Here is a 17,015-nt window from a genome sequence, read left to right as displayed (position 1 = left end):
CTTGTGGGACCCCACATGTAATTAGTTCCCAGTTGGATGATGCCTGATAGCTTGATACATGTCTCTTTCCTAATAACACCCTTTGTTTCCTGCCAGAGATATAAGATTTGAACCATTTTGCAGCATTTCCTGTTCCACTATAATATTCTAGTTTACTTAAAAGGATATTAAAATTTACACAGTCAAATGCCTTTGACAGATCACAAAATACATCAGTTGCCTGCAATTTTTTGTCTAATGAATTAAGCACATTTTCACTGTATGTGTAGATAGCCTTCTCAATATCAGTACCTTTTAGAAATCCAAACTGTGACTGACAGTATGTTATTTGAGATAAGATGGTTATAAAGACGACTGTACATTACTTTTTCGAAAATTTTTGAGAATGCTGGCAACAGTAAAATTGGACGGAAATTTGATGCTATTTCTTTATCTCCCTTCTTAAACAGTGGCGTAACTTCAACATATTTCAGCCATTCAGGAAATATTCCACTGATAAACGACTGGTTACACAGATAGCTTAATATGTTACTTAGCTCAGAATCACATTCTTTAATTAACTTTGTTGATATTTCATCATACCCACTAGATGTTTTTGATTTTAAAGATTTTATGATGGACATTATTTCTGTTGGGGTAGTGAGGGTCAAATTCATATTATGGAAGTTACTTGAAATGTCTGGTCTAAGGTAATCCATAGCAGCATCTACCAAACCTTACAACCCCATCTTTTCAGTAACATTTATAAAATGTTTGTTAAAAGTTCTGCAACACTATACACATCTGTCACCAATGTATCATTTACTCTTAATGCTATTTGTTCCTCTTCATGTCTGGTTCTACCAGTCTCCTACTTCACTATATCCCATATTGTCTTTATTTTGTTATCTGATATGACTATCTTTTCCTTGTAATATATTTGCTTTGACATCCATATTACAGTCTTTAATATTTTGCAGTATTTCTTATAACGTGCTATAGCATCAACATTGGAAATGTTTCAGATTGGCAGATACAGTTTTCTTTTTGTTTTACAAGATACCCCTATTCCTCGAGTAATCCATGGCTTCTTTGTAGACTTTGCTCTAACCTTGGTAAGTTTTGGGGGAAAGCAGTGTTCGAATAAGGTAAGCACTTTAATAGCAAAAATGTTATATTTTTCATTCATGCCATGAGCACTGTAAACATCAGTCCAGTGAACGTCTCTGAGGAGTGTCCTAAAATAATCAATTTTTGGCTTACTGATTACCCTCTTGCGCTCAGACTTAACAGATTTTATGTCCTGTTCAGTATTAACATTTAACAGAAGGAACTGCATGCCATGGTCTGACAGGCCATTGACTATTGGTTTTGTAATATAATTTTGTTCATTGGACTTTTCTATAAAGATATTATTAATGGCTGTTTGTGAGCAAGTGGCTATCCTAGTGGGGAACTTTACAGTGGGAATTAAGTTGAATTATAGTGTTACTAACCCAAATAAGTTCTTATTTGGAGAGTCTTTAAGCAAACTACATTGAAATCACCAGCAACCACTATTTCTTTGTTTTTGGTTGTAAAATGGGCCAGTACAGCTTCAAGGTGGTTTACAAACAGATTAAAGTTACCTGCAGGTGCTCATTATACACTTAATATTATGAAGGATTTTTTGTGAAATTCTAATTCTGTTGCACATGCTTCCATATGCTGTTCTAGGCAACATTTATGAATGTCTATGTTCTTAAATTTATGACAGTTCCTGATGAATGTGGCAACTCCTCCTTTCTCCATTTCTGATCTACAAATGTGAGATGCTAACCTAAACCCTGTAACACTTAAAAGTTCTATACCAGTGGTCACATGATGTTCAGAGAGGCAGATTATGTCAGCTGGGTTTGAAGACTCTAATTCGTCTATGCAGATAGTTAATTCATTAATTTTATTTCTCAGTCCTCGAATATTTTGATGCAATAAAGATAGCTGACATTTCACATTGACTGAGTTAAAATTGGGTGGAGTTAAAATATCTGCTGACAGTTGAAAATTCTTAACCAATGCTGTTTATGCTGATGTAATAAGCTGGAATTATGTTTTTTGATTTCTTTCTCAAACTGAAGGTTTGTCTCAGTTCTAACCTCTCTTAAAATTTGCTTTCTTTCTGTCCTCCCTACCCTAAAAAAGGGTCTTTTCTGAATCCTATAACCACTGGTATTTTACCACTCACGACAGTGCCTCCCCCCTTTAACTTTCCTGCTATTTCCCCAGCCAATTTACCCTTCCTCTTCCTGTTGAGGTGAAGGCCATGCCTAGTATAATCCCACCTACTGAGAGAATCAACATGAACCACACCAATGTGTGACCCCGCACCCGACAGGAGCAGCTGTTCCAGCTCCAAATTAACTCTCTTGACAGAAGAGTTCAAATGAGGTCGGTCATGGCGCCCAAGAACAGATAAAAACTCAACACTAGTATGCTTCGATGCTGATGCAATCTTCGCCAGGTCACACTCTACACTGTACCCAGGATCTCTGTCAATACTGTTACCTGCCCCACCCACTATAACCACGGTGTCTTCCTTAGTGAAATCTTTGCAAAATGATCCTAAATCCTCTGTCACCTGCTCCAGACCAGCACTAGGTTTAAAACAATTGGTGACCTGGTATTCTGATCCTAGTTCATCCTGCAAAAGTTGGCCAACACCTCTTCCATGGGAACTACCTAAGAACAACACTTTCTTTCTCTTTACTGATTTCCCTACATTCTTACTTTTCAATTTGCTGCTGAAAGTTTGTTGTGCCCTGTCTACAGCTGCAACTGCTTGAGGCTCACCAGCTTCTAACTGAAGCAACAGGTCAAATCTATTTTCCACATTCACCATAAAGCTATCAGACAAAGTTCTAGGCCTGTTCCTCCTGTTGCCTGTTGCCACATACCACCTCTCTTTACCCTTCTCCCTCCTTAACCTGTCAAGATCTCCCCTGGCCTTGTCTAACTCAGCCTTGATGACTGCACAACACAAAGTTTACGCCTCTCCTCGACCCGTCGACACCGACTTTGGACCGTTGATGGCTGGAAACATGTTGCCTGGTGGGAGTGTCTCGTTTTAAGTTGTATCATGCGGACAGACGTGTACGGGTATAGAGATAACCTCATGAATGCATGGGCCCTGCATGTCAGCAGGGGACTGTCCAAGCTGGTGGAGCTCTGTAATGGTGTGGAGCGTGTGCAGTTAGAGTGATATGGAACCCCTGATACGTCTAGATACGGCTCTGACAGACTGTGACATGCACGTAACCATCCTGTCTGATCACCTGCATCCAATCATGTCCATTGTGCATTCCAAGGGACTTGGGCAATTCTAGGAGGATAATGAGACACCCCACACTTCCAGCATTGCTACAAAGTGGCTCCAGGAATACCCTTCTGAGTTTAAACACTCCGATGCCCACCATACTGATCAGACATGCACCTTTCTGAGGATATCTGTGATGCTTTGCAACGTGCTGTTCAGAAGAGATATCCACCCCTTCGTACTCTTACGGATTTATGGAGAGCCCTGCAGGATTCAGGGTGTCAGTTCCCTCCACCACTACTTTAGACATTAATCAAGTCCATGCTACGTCGTGTTACGGCACTGCAGCGTGCTCGCGGGGTCCCTACAAGATATTAGGCAGGTGCATCAGTTTCTTTGGCTCTTCAGCGCAGTTATAAATTAATGTATAATTCTTGAAATGTTGCACTGTTTCCGGAGTAGGTAGTAAATTGCTGAAGCTGTTGAAGTAATATACAATATTATATCTCATTAACACACCAAAAATTGATTATTTTCAGGTTTCTTTTTCCTTACAATTTTAAGTCATTGTTAGTAAGCGCTCTTGCTGGAAGATTGTGTAAGGAGAACTTTTTGTTTTCGCCAAGTGCAGACTAAACCCATTTCTCCCGCTTGGTTCTAAATATGGCCTATTCCTTTCACGAAGTGCTACTGCTTCCGTTGTATGAGTGTGTGAGTGTGTCTTGTTATCTCAGATAGGTGTTTACGAGCGGCGACAAGGTCACTAACAGCCTTAGCGTTCCTCACTGCACTTGTAATTCCAGTAATCGATACATTTATGTATATTGCGCGTAAGTTCTCTGCTGACATTCTACACTAGTGTATCTGCAGAGTCAAAATCTTTGGTTGTGTAAACATGTAATAATAATCTTAATTATTTTTTAAGTTCTCTGCTGACATTCTACACTAGTGTATCTGCAGAGTTAAAATCTTTGGTTGTGTAAACAAGTAATAATAATCTTAATTATTTTTGAAGTTTTAAAAAATTATATTGTAACTGCACCTCTTGTTTTATACATAATACTCTGAATGTAATAATTTGTAAAAACTCCGTAAATTTTACTGGTCCATAAGTAGGGAAGCTAAATCTAAAATTTGCAGTAAGACTCCGTCGCTATGGAAGTAGTTTGCGGTATTGGAAAAAGGTGGACTTGAGTAGCAAGGCGCATGATTCCTTTGTGGTGAGAGGGCGTAGTCGAGTTCTGACTGTGATCCTGAGTGGTCAGCTACTGTGGTTAATTTAGATGCATAAATTGAGGCGAGAAGAGCTTGCGAGCATGTAAATCAGCCTCGAATGTGATGTTAAGTGGTCTGTCGACCATGGTATCATTATTGCCCCTGTTTGGTTAAATTTAAGGCATCAAGAAGGGTTACATCAGGGCGTGGCTAACATCAAAAAAGGTGGTTGCTTTACTATCAATTTCATAGCCACTGTAATTTGGCACAAGCGCCATCACCTTCAGCAGAACTGTTATCTAAATATGTAAAACCAATGAACCATGTATTATGTATTGAATAATAACTTTATGTGAAACTTCTAATTTAATGTGGATACACGTGATTATCCCAAGTCAATTCCTAAACAGGGTCCTTTCCAAGTGAATTAATTCCTCTTTTCACTAAACTGACAATTTTGGCAGTAAAACATTTTGCAGTTTTTATTAACTTTGTGGAATACGATGTTTCGTTGGTTTCCTGTACACTATTAAATGATTTACTCCACACGATTTTTCATATTAAAGTTTCCTAAAATGTGTTTATAAAGAAAGCTTGTAATTAAAAAGGAATCTGACACTAAAATAATCAATGACAAAAATATAAAGTGCTTATAGTTGAAAGTAAAAATTATAATAGGACAGCTGCATTACTTCACTTTAAACAGGTTTGTAAACTTGTAACTGTTTGTTTCTTTGCGTATGTTGTTTTAAAGTAGTTTTTCAAGTAGTACACTCATTTGCAAAGCCTGTTTGACTTTGAGTCCAATGAGAGACTAGTTGTTAAGTCTCCGTGTTAACTGTTGAAATAAATTTTGCGTTATTCGTTATACTTAAAAGTTTTTACGAAAGGTATTTGCCAATTTCTTATTTTTTTTTGTTACCATTTAAAACTGATTATGGTTCTTCCAATCATAGCAGTTTAAGGGATCCCATAAGCTACTTAACTTGTTTGATAAATGAAAGAAAAGTGTCCTTCTGAGCAAGTGTAGCAATCAATATAATCATTTATTCTGCACCAAAACTTTTCCTTTAAGTAATAAGCGTATTGCCCTTTTGTATAGAGTAACTTAATATGCAAATTTCTGAGGCCCATAGTAAACAGTACTGATTCAAATCATGATTTTTGTGATAGTTAATTAAAATAATAGTAATTCGTGCTATTGCCAGTCAGACCTTGTTGGTAGTAGGTTCATATGCCCTTCTGCATTTGTTCGTTATACTGCATAGTAGTTTTTGCCAGTAGCAAGTTTTATTGTGAGACAGTGTGTACTCCTTCATTTATTGGCCGTTCTATGTTCTACATAAGGGTTAGCTGCTGTGTTGTTTGCTAGAGCAAGATGCTGTATGAGATTGATAGTAACTGTGTTAGAAGAGAATAATTAGGGTGTCAAGCGAGGTTAGTTTTCTTAGATGAAGTTTATTTGCCATAAAACTTGATACCGCTTTTCCTAATTAGGCTGGCGACCTCATGTATATATAATTACAGTTTACTAGTGGAAAGTAAGTTTAAAACCCGTTTCCTTAGCTGATGTTACTCTTTGACTTACTTTGCGATTACCAAATTATAGTCCGATTCCTCGTCATCAGATACAGTCACGTTCAGGCTAAGCCCTTCACACAAGGTTAACATTATCGGCAATTGCCCATTTGGTAAGGGTCGATAATGTTACACACTCCCTCTAACCCAACAGCTGATAATGTACCAAGAAAATACTCCACTTGTTCTGAGGATGGGTGTTATACGATTTTTGTCGAGCGATTTTGCTGTTGGAGCAACTTATGAAGCCGTTTTACAAGCAATTTTCACAGCTGCTACGATATTACCACCTGAATTCGTACACTTTAGAGAAGTCTGAACTCATTTCCTATTTTGTTCAGTTCATTCTTTATATTATTTTTCTTCTTCTTCTCCTCCATCCTTTTCATATTCATATCCATTTTAACTTTAAATTTCAACGGACCAGTCACTGCTGAAGTGTGTAATTTTACACTGAGTCTTTTGCTTTCACTCTCCTCCATGTTTCTTCAGCTAAAATTGAGTCTGCTTTATGTCTTACAAACAGTCATAGTGGACTGTATAAGTGATGTCATGTTTCTTGCGTGATATTTAGACTCCAACAACACCTCTGTTGAACTGTCCCATCAACCTCGCCCCTGGCCGTCAGTATGGGTCGCGAGGTATATGAAGCTCTACAGGTAACTTGTTCATAACACAATTAAGATATTTCCAACTTGCTTCTTCTTATTATTATGATTATTCCCTTTCTTCTTCATTTTGTCCTTGTCCGCTGATCAAATTGCAACTCACAAGTGATGTACTGCAATACAGACAATGCTCTTGCATGTTAGTTGCTGCAAGGCAGTAGAATTCTTAGTGTGGCTGAAGATGTGAATCAAGATATATGCATTTCAAATCCTCACCAGTTCTATCACTGTGTGTTATAACCACAAAATCGCCAATATGGCGGTCAGTTTCCAGATCTAATTACATGCATTTTATCTGGTTCTTCCCACTCTGTTAAAATGAATGTGATCATTAAACATCTCTTTCATGAAAATGATCTCAAATCTAAGACCTTATATAAATATCATATTGCTTCAGTAATATGAGTATAAATCTTTAACTGCTCGAAAACTTGAATCATACTAGATATTTCACATTTTCGGTTAAGGAAGGTATAATATCACGCGATGAAGCACAATCGCCTTCGATTTTGATTTTTGATGGCATTGCTTGTGATAAGCAAAGATCGAAAATTCAGAAAGGAATAGACTGATAATCGTATATATTGTAGCTAAAGACAAATGAATTACGAGCCTGCATGGGTAGTCAATGCAGCAGCTGCAGGATGCAAAATCACGACAATCGCGGAACAGAAGTTACCAGTCCACGATTTTGAACAAAGCAAAAACTGTTTCGTAATTTGGGAGAGGGTAACAGCTTTGATTTTGCAACAGGACAAAGTGCAAGGATAAAGTAGTGCACTATAATCAACTTCCGTTCAATCAAATATGTAGAGCCTACAAGTTTCCATTTTTCTATATGGAAGCGCACTGATCCTTTCCTACTGACAGAGTAATCGCGACCAAGCAGTGCCAAATAACCTAAACACTTTAACTAAACTCAGCCACGGAAGTAACTGAAATGGTCTCACCTAATTCCTTGTTCATTATAGGTTGTTTACAACAGTGTAGGTTGCCAACAGACAAAAGCACTGTTCTCTCCAAACACGTCTCTACGGACTAGCATCCAACAGCACCCAGAATAGAACAGAGTGGCTAATAGCCTTCCAAACCACACGAGCCTCGTGGCTTCCAACCTGCAAAAGCTTCCCTTTGATCGGACAGCAAATTGACCATCAAAGATGTGAAATCGTTATAGTTATCACACAAAGAGGTGGCTCATAGTGTTAGATCAATCAAAACAGATCTAGTTGACACATGTAAAGTAATGCAAGCATAGCTGTCATGATATAATAACAGGAAAATATAACAGCAAGAAATGAAAGTGCCGAAAGAACAGATAACTTTTAAGTTATTCCAAAAGAAGGAGAAGACTGAAGAAGATCAAATCAAAGAAACCAATGTATTTATTGAAGCAGAAGGTGGGAACGTTGCAGGACAAAGGAACAAGAAGATGAATTTGATGAAAAAGATTGCGGTCAAAAATAGCCATGAACGAAAGTTACAGCAGAGACAGGAAGTAGACTGGCAATGTCATATTTTAGAAAACCAACAGACAGAACGCATGATTCTGTATATGGTATCAGATTTGAACTACTATCAGGAGTGTGGAACATTTGTAATTAACATGTAACTGTTGATGGATATGACCTGATAATTCAAAATACCTTGCTGGCCACCGTAAATGCAACACCCTGAAGGAAGCATCCGAATCAAGTGAAATGTACACCATGGGTTTACAGCGATGAGATATGCAACTGATTAGAATTTCAGCGCAGACGCACATCACGCGCGCCTGTGGCGCCACCTCATAGCGCCATTTAAGGCTTGGCGATTTCGACGAGTGTGTTTACCTTGTGGTTGTTTCACAAGACGATCAGTTATGCCTCGTAGACAACAGCGAACATCGTTTGATCAAGTATCCGAGTTCGATAGAGGAAGGATAGTGGCTTACCGAGATTGTGGATTATCATACAGAGAAATCGCTAGTCGTGTTGGACGAAACCAAACAACTGTAAGCTGATATGTGACCGTTGGATGCAGGAGGGTACGACGGACCGACGTGGTCGATCGCATTCACCTCGGTGCACCACTGCACGTGCTGATAGGCAAATTGTGCGCATGGCAGTGGCGGATCGCTCAGTGACATCCCAAACCATAGCACAGCACATTGCGTCTGTAACGCATCATCCAGTGTCTGCGCGTACCATTCGACGCCGTTTACAGCAGAGTGGTCTGTCCGCAAGACGTCCATTGCTTCGTCTACCATTGACGCAGAACCACAGACGTCTCCGTCGCCAATGGTGTGATGACAGACGGATGTGGACGGCAGAATGGAATGACGTTGTCTTTACTGACGAGGCACGCTTCTGTCTGCAGTACCACGATGGTCGGATTCGAGTGTGGAGACACCGTGGAGAGAGGATGCTGGACAGCTGCATTATGCACCGCCACACTGGTCTTGCATCGGGTATTATGGTATGGGGCGGTATTGGATATTACTCTCGCACGCCTCTAGTACGCATTGCCGGTACTTCAAATAGCCGGCGCTACATATCCGAGGTGCTGGAGCCAGTTGTCCCTCCTTACCTTCAGGGCTCGACCACAGCCATATTTCAACAGGATAATGCGCGACCACACGTGGCACGCATTGTCCAAAGGTTCTTCGTCAATAACCAGATTGAATTGCTTCCCTGGCCGGCTCGCTCTCCGGATCTTTCGCCGATAGAAAACATGTGGTCCATGGTTGCTCAACGAGTGACCCAGATTACATCCCCAGCTGCCACACCAGATGATCTTTGGCAACGTGTGGAAGCTGCTTGGGCTGCTATACCCCAGGAACACATCCAACGTCTCTTTGACTCAATGCCGAGACGTGTGGCAGCGGTGATCTCCAACAATGGCGGCTACTCTGGCTACTGATTCTGGCAGGAACCACATGTCACAGACGTCTGTAAACGTAATCATTTGATACTTGGTCAACATGTTATCTACAAAATAAATTTTATTGTGCTACCTCTTGTCTTTCTTGGTGTTGCATTTACGGTGGCCAGCAGTGTATAATATAACCGGGAATGAGAGGATTAGATAGTTTATTGTTTAAAATTGAACCTGCTAATAAGAGTTCTTCAGAAGTATGTCAAAATTCTCGAGACTATCATTGCACATAAACAGAACTATCTCGCTTGTAAATCAGTTAATTCAAACAGAGGTTGCAAATGTACCGATATCACTAAGTCTGCTGTAGATAAAAGTGGTAGATCATTATTGAGAGATGATGTCGTACACATTGGCATGAGACAGAACGAAAATACAGTTGACGTTCAATATTGGAAGACAGTCTCCAACGAAATGCCATCTGGAATAATCTTAATACATTGGTAGAATAATTAGTATTCCTAGAAGGTTTGAAAGTGGTGGGCAATAATTCACATGATCAATAAATTACGCCTATTGAAGAGGAGCTTCAGGAAGCAGGAGTTATATATTAGTAGAATTATTAGCTTTGAAAGGGCTGGCCAACAATTCACATGACACTAAAATAATGTTATCGAAAATGTTCTTCTGTACGCAGGAGTTATTGCTCGAAGTGCATTATAGCTGTCGAAAACAAACTGAAAGACTCAACTGTAGAATGAGAGGTTGCGTATGAGAACATTCAATCAGTTGAAAGACAAGCACAAAAGATGAATCTCGTAGCAGATTTGAAAGATTTGGAAAGAGTTCAAGTAATTATTGCCTAAGGTTTCACATACTGAACAGCGTACACTGTGTCTTGGTCACAGATTTGATTTCAGAGAGAACTGAACATAGCGCCAATGCTGCAAGTTCACCACCTCATAATGTTGCTCTTAACAGATTGTACATGTAACAAGTTGTCTGCCGAGACAGTGGAAGCGCGTATAGTATCTCATCTTCTGCGGCAGTGCGCGCTCACAGCTGCCTCTTGTTTCGACACCCGAGGAGCAGCAGCTCGGCTTACCACAATGCGCTCATGTATCACGCAGCAGCAGTTAATTTCCACTGCTAAATTATAGTTACCGCTACAAATGCCGTCAGTGTAAACATTTGCGTTTCTTTATGCAGCTTAAACATGAAGAGATGACATTTGCACTTGAGACTGTGTTAACGCTTCCCTGAATGTGCATGTCTCGAGGACATACCTATATTCGAATTTGCGTTTCTTTTTCCTTGATTGTGCAAAACATGGAAGCTCAAGTGCACCTGTCTTGGCTCATTGAAATATGACGATTCCTTGAAACCAGATCTCAACAACTATCAGCTTCCTGGCTAAGGACTTCTACATACTGGAACAGGTTCTGACTTCTCAAGCGAATTTTCTCAACGTGCTCGTTCAGCAGGACGAGAGGTCATAAAATCAAATTACCTATTATGAGCAGAATGTTATTGACACTTTGCCATCATAGACGTCTTAAGAATTTTTCAGTACTTTCTTCTTGTACACACACACACACACACACACACACACACACACACACACACACACACACACAGAGGGAGGGAGGGAAGAAGGGGGAGAGAGAGAGACAGAGAGAGAGACCTACAAAACCTAGGTTAGCACTGCAAACAAAATATATATTTTTCTTAATTCAGGAAAGCAGGGATTCTTCTGTTTCAGTGTTGCAGAATTTGAACCACTTGGTGATTGCAGAAGCACACTGAAATACTGACGGCATTGCAAAGGGAGGAAAGTAGCCAATTTTGAGCATAAGATGCACTAAGATGAAATTTGGAGTGGTAGTGCTGGTTTATTTGAGGGACTATAAGACGTACCCCTACCATCAAGATTCTCTGAAACTGATGGCGAACTTGACTATCACACCACTGCCATTGTGTGCATGATTTATCTCCTTATGTAAAGTGTAAAGTGAATAACATGTCCGCACTTTATTTCGAAATGGTAATACAAACTAACGTAATTTCTTCTCCTTTTTTCGTATATGCGGAGTACTAACTGTGTATATATGTGTTATCGCATATTGCAAGGATATAAATTGTCACATCCTGTTAATAAGGTGTCACATGATGGAACTATAGGGGAAATAAATATTTGCTCTCTCAGCGTTTGTTGTGGTTAATTCACAGCACTGTTCAGCACTCACATACAAAGTAATTGGTTTTAGTTATGATGTACACTTCTGAACTCTCTCAGAAGTGGGAGTGAAAATAAAACAATCACTCAAGAAGGATTGCGTTATAATTTCTGAACATTTCTTTGCTCTTGAAGTATACTAAAAATATGAATGACTGTATTAAAGTTATCTGTTTACAATACAGTATAACGAACTGGATGATACACTGACTATTGGCTTCTGTCTCGGGTTCTTCGGCCGACGTTCATCTAATGATTTTTCTGACGTTTCGCAAGCACGAGTGGCTGGCATTGTCAAAGCTTCACCCTCCATTGCCGGTTGTGAACTGGAGCCGAGCTCGCGGGCGCAGACTATATGTACCTGGCGCGCCAACGTCCGAGGGCTTCTCCGCGGTCATTTCCGGTGCGGTTCTCCTCTTGCTACCTGCTACGGTCGTTCGCTGCAGTACGGGAAGCCAGGATCCGTTTACCTTAAGGTTTTCCTCTTTCTTGTTGATCTAGATGTGCTGGTCACAAGGGACGGCGAAAACCTGGGACAGCGTGTATCGAAAACCGACTCACACGGACCGATACCTGCACAAACTGTCAAACCACCACCCGAGCCAGAAAAGAGGCATGATTAGTACGCTCGTAACGAGAGCAGGACGAATATGTGAGCCGCAACACCTCAAACGAAAAATGCAACACCTGGAAACTGTCCTGAGGAGCAATGGGTACTCCACAAATTATATTAGAAGTGTAACAGAGCCAAACACTCGGCGAAGTAAGGAACCAGAAAAAGAAATGTCGGGTACGGCCTTTCTGCCATACATTCCCAGAGTGACGGACAGAATCGGCCGTATATTGCGCAAACATGACGTAAAGACGATTTTCAAACCAAGAAGGAAGATCAAAGAGTGTCTTAGATCGGCGAAGGAGAAAAGAGTCCCACTTGCAATGTCGGGAATATACCGCATACCATGCACATGCGGAAAAGTTTATGTCGGAATGACTGGACGATCCATTAACACTAGGATCAAAGAGCATAAGCGACATTGCAGGTTGAGGCAGGTGGAGAAATCGGCCGTGGCAGAGCACGCACTGAATGAGACCGACCACGTAATAAAATTCGCCGACACGGAAGTTCTGGCTGTAGAGAAGCACTATCACACGCGCTTGTTCAGAGAAGCTGTAGAAATACAAAAACACGCGAACAGTTTCACAAGGAAGAGGAAAGCCTTAAGGTAAACGGATCCTGGCTTCCCGTACTGCAGCGAACGACCGTCGCAGGTAGCAAGAGGAGAACCGCACCGGAAATGACCGCGGAGAAGCCCTCGGACGTTGGCGCGCCAGGTACATATAGTCTGCGCCCGCGATCTCGGCTCCAGTTCACCACCGGCAATGGAGGGTGAAACTTTGACAATGCCAGCCACTCGTGCTGGCGAAGAACCCGAGACAGAAGCCAATAGGCAGTTTGTCAACAAGTGGCCACGAAAGCCTCAACAATTTTGTGTAACTGGATGATAGTTACATTATAGATATATCTCTAATATTCTACACCGTTTGCCCTTAAAACGCAATTCAATGTTACGTCGGCTTTATTAAGGGGAGATGGAAGGCAATTTGGTCTCTATTCTCCCAATCCTATTTCGCGCTTTGAATGGGTACACTCCTCAAAGAATTATAAGTGTCAAAACAGTGAAACCTTTACTGAATCTATAGAACATATATACCTGCATTTACAAGTGAAATGAACAAAATACCTCTTATGTATTTGAAGAAAATTTTTTTTTATTCTTTTACTAATAAAATTTTACTCTTTTTAATACCTTAATTATTATAAAACAGTTTCTGTTGGGTTGGTGGTTCTCAATTTTCTTGCAGTAACTTATTACCATTCTGAGTACAAACTGACCAAATTTCATATTCCGAACCAAATTAATTTAAAAAACCGTGAACTTGAAAATTAAAAAAGTAGTCTTGAGAAAAATCTATTTAATCTTTAGTACTGCAATTTTAGTATCGTTATTGATGAGAATTACTTACCACTAATATTTTCGTGCACCATATTGAGCATCATCTAAATCATACTGATCTTTTTTCTTCTCTTGATTCCTCTTTCTTCTGTGTAGTCTCTTTTCTGCATTTTAAATTTTCTCTTTGTGTATTTTCATCAAGGATTTTTCAGTATTTCCACTAGGTTTTTTCCCTGCACTTCCAGAACAACCACTTTTTCTTGTTACACCATCATTGAAGCATAAGCAGCACCATGAACTACAGAATTCAGGGTTGTAATCGGAACAAATACGGTTTTCGGTAACCGTGTCCAAATGACAGAAATCACACAATCACTTGAATTTTGCGTTTTCCCATTAAGACATTTCTTCAACAAAGTATCTTTACAAGGACCTCGAAATGTAGGTTTAATTTCATTCATTATTGCTGCAAGTAAAGAATGTTTATGTGCGCGTCTCCTGCACTTGCGCCAAGTCTCTGGCAAAGGCAGTGCTGAGGATTTTTGTTTATGGAAAGCATAAGCAAAGAGACAGCCCATACAGCTTTTCTCATGTTTCCTACATTCGCAACATTTCTTTATTCGCGGTATTTTTATGAAAACGTGCGAAACCAGAGGAAATATAAATCAACACTTACTTCACTCGCAACAAACTTCACTAAGTACATCCAATAGCCTTCGAAAACAATAACAAACACGATCGGACGATGAGTATCGATAGCAGATACAGGGTAGGAAACCTTGATAGGATTAAACAACAAAGCAGAAAATAATGTACAAGGAATAAACGAGACTTGTGCATTATCTCTGCATGGTGCTAAAAAGAAGGCATGGAATTTCAACGCCAGATCACACAGAGTGTCAGGAAAACCATCATAACTCACGAAAAAATTGTTGTATTTTTATGAAACAAAATGCAGAAAGTAGTAGGCATTTCATTTACAAAAAAAACATTGAAATCCATTTTTTGAGCCCTTTTGCCTTCTTTCTTTCCTTAAAGCAGATATAACTGTTGAAAATTGGTTAACTGATGGAGATTTTTCATATATTTACTCGGGATGTAACAACCAACTTTTCACAATAGATGAAATTCTAAAAATATTCATATAAAGATGAATAAGAACATGTGTTAAAGCCATGTTTCCATTGTGTGAGAAGATAAGATGACAAATGATTTGTGCTGCAATTTGCAGTGTATGCTTGAAAATGTAAAAAGCATTTAATGGGATTTGTAGCTGACTGTGTTAAAACATTAAAAAAATTGAATCTAGAGCATTTTTGTTTGCTTTGCCCATTCCCTACCTGCAATATATTGCTGATCGCTCATCCGAATAAGCATCAGAGAGATAGAGAAAGAGGGAGGGTGAAATTTATTGATGAGGCAGTAAAGTATTTGACATAAACATTTTAGTGGATCATAAAACAGAGAGAGATTAAGATGAAATTTTATTATGAGACAGTACAGTAATTGACAGAAATATTTTTAGTGAAGTATGTAAACAAGTAGAGAGACAAAGAGCGAAATACAGATTAGCACATTACACACTGTGTGTGTGTGTGTGTGTGTGTGTGTGTGTTGTGTGTGTGTGTGTGTGTGTGTGTGTGTGTGTGTGTGTGTGAAAGAGAGAGGGTGGGGGAGATGAACTTCTACATCTACATCTACATACATACTCCGCAATCCACCATACGGTGCGTGGCGGAGGGTACCTCGTACCACAACTAGCATCTTCTCTCCCTGTTCCACTCCCAAACAGAACAAGGGAAAAATGACTGCCTATATGCCTCTGTACAAGCCCTAATCTCTCTTACCTTATCTTTGTGGTCTTTCCGTGAAATGTAAGTTGGCGGCAGTAAAATTGTACAGCAGTCAGCCTCAAATACTTGTTCTCTAAATTTCCTCAGTAGCGATTCACGTAAAGAACGCCTCCTTTCCTCTAGAGACTCCCACCTGAGTTCCTGAAGCATTTCCGTAACACTCGTGTGATGATCAAACCTACCAGTAACAAATCTAGCAGCCTGCCTCTGAATTCCTTCTATGTCCTCTCTCAATCCGACCTGATAGGGACCCCAAACGCTCGAGCAGTACTCAAGAATAGGTCGTATTAGTGTTTTATAAGCGGTCTCCTTTACAGATGATCCACATCTTCCCAAAATTCTACCAATGAACCGAAGACGACTATCCGCCTTCCCCACAACTGCCATTACATGCTTGTCCCACTTCATATCGCTCTGCAATGTTACGCCCAAATATTTAATCAACGTGACTGTGTCAAGCGCTAAACTACTAATGGAGTATTTAGACATTACGGGATTCTTTTTCCTATCCATCTGCATTAATTTACATTTATCTATATTTAGATTTAGGTGCCATTCTTTACACCAATCACAAATCCTGTCCAAGTCATCTTGTATCCTCCTACAGTCACTCAACGACGACACCTTCCCGTACGCCACAGCATCACCAGCGAACAGCCGCACATTGCTATCCACCCTATCCAGAAAGATCATTTATGTATATAGAAAACAACAGCGGACCTACCACACTTTCCTGGAGCACTCCAGATGATACCCTCACCTCCGATGAACATTCACCATCGAGAACAATGTACTGGGTTCTGTTACTTAAAAAGTCTTCGAGCCATTCACATACTTGGGAACCAGTCCCATATGCTCGTACCTTAGTTAGGAGTCTGCAGTGGGGCACCGAGTCAAACGCTTTCCGGAAGTCAAGGAATATGGCATCCGTCTGATACCCTTTATCCATGGTTCGCAAGATATCATGTGAAAAAAGGGTAAGTTGCGTTTCGCAGGAGCGATGCTTTCTAAAGCCGTGCTGATGCATGGACAGCAACTTCTCTGTCCCAAGGAAGTTCATTATATTCGAACTGAGAATATGTTCGAGAATCCTGCCACAAACTGATGTTAAGGATATTGGTCTGTAATTTTGAGGATCCGTCCTTCTACCCTTCTTATAAACAGGCGTCACCTGCGCTTTTTTCCAGTCGATCGGGGCTTTACGTTGAGCAAGAGATTCGCGATGAATGCAAGCTAAGTAAGGAGCCAATGCAGTAGAGTACTCTCTGTAAAACCGAATTGGAATCCCATCAGGACCTGGAGATTTATTTATTTTCAATCCATTCAGCTGCTTCACAACCCCAGGGATGTCTATCACTATGTCCTCCATACGGGGATCTGTAC

Source organism: Schistocerca piceifrons, chromosome 5 (genome assembly GCF_021461385.2).
Source record: "Schistocerca piceifrons isolate TAMUIC-IGC-003096 chromosome 5, iqSchPice1.1, whole genome shotgun sequence".
In the NCBI taxonomy this organism is placed as follows: domain Eukaryota; kingdom Metazoa; phylum Arthropoda; class Insecta; order Orthoptera; family Acrididae; genus Schistocerca; species Schistocerca piceifrons.
The sequence above is the reverse complement of the archived record's forward strand: the minus strand, read 5'-3'. Positions refer to the sequence as shown.